The sequence below is a fragment of the Aplysia californica genome, unplaced genomic scaffold (genome assembly GCF_000002075.1).
Source record: "Aplysia californica isolate F4 #8 unplaced genomic scaffold, AplCal3.0 scaffold01100, whole genome shotgun sequence".
Classification (NCBI taxonomy): Eukaryota; Metazoa; Mollusca; class Gastropoda; order Aplysiida; family Aplysiidae; genus Aplysia; species Aplysia californica.
Window position 1 is genome coordinate 61,779 of NW_004798370.1, and position 1,228 is coordinate 63,006.

Below are 1,228 nucleotides of genomic sequence, written 5' to 3' on the forward strand. Positions count from 1 at the left end.
TTGTCGTCGTTGTTATTGTCGTTGTTGCTCCTGTCGCAGCTGTTCTGCAATTATTTTTGTTGTTGTTGTTGTTGTTGTTGTTGTTGTTTTTTCGCTGCTACTGCTGCTGCTGCTGCTGTTGTTGTCGTTGTTGTGAGTTGTTTTTGTTGTCGTTGTTATCGTTGTGGTTGTCGTCGTTGTTGTTGTTGTCGTTGTCGTCGTTGTGAGTTCCTGTGATGCGATTTCCTCATTGGGTGGTCTGGGACTTTGTCGTCTGCAGAATACCACGCCTATTTTAACCAGGGCTACACGACGCAAGTGGTACGTTTTTTTCCTCTCACCCCGGTGTCTGCTGTCGTGTCAGGTTTTTCTTTGGTTGGTGTGGTTCACTACGTTTCGTTTCATTTTGCCGGCCAGTGGTTTTTCTTTTCGTTTTTTTTCTTATTATTTTTCTCACTTCCGTGTCTGTTGTGGTGTCTGATTTTAAAAAAACCCCCATAAATTGTGTTTCGTTTCGTTTCATTTTGCCTGCCAGTGTTTTTTTTTTTTTTCCATTTTTTTTTCCAAATATTATTTTTCTCACTTCCGTGTCTGGTTCCGTTTCAGATTTTTATGCGTTTCGTTTCATTTCATTTTGCCTGCCAGCGGTATAAGTATTTCTTTTCTTTTTTTTTTTCAAATATTTTTCTCACTTCCGTGTATGAGGCCATGTCAGATTCTTTTTTCCCCGTTTCATTCCGTTTCATTTTGCCGGCCAGTGTTTTTTCTTTCTTTCAAAAAATGTTCTTTTACTCTCACCTCGGTGTTCGCTGCTGTGTCAGATTTTCGTTTCGATTTATTTTGCCAGGCCAATGTTTTTACTCACCTTTATCATATAATATATCATTTATTCTATTCTATTATGTTTATAACGTTGATTATCAAGAATGGCAGTCAGTTATTGAGCTGGAGCAAAAAGGTGCAGTTGAAACTGTACACAACTCTGACTGTAGGCCTAGGTCATTGTGTTATAGATGGCACTTTTTACCTCTGAGCACTGTCAAAAATGTCTAATAATATCCTTGGTTTTTGTTTTTTGTTTTTTTTCTTTCTTTCACACAATAAATGTCGTTTTACTCGTTGTTATTTTCATTTGACGTTGTCACTTCGGACCTGAAGGCAAATGTTGTTGTTGTTTTTCTTTTTCTTCTTCTTCTTCTTTTTCTTCTTCTTTTTTCTTCTTCTTTTTTTTCTTCCTCCTCTTCTTCTT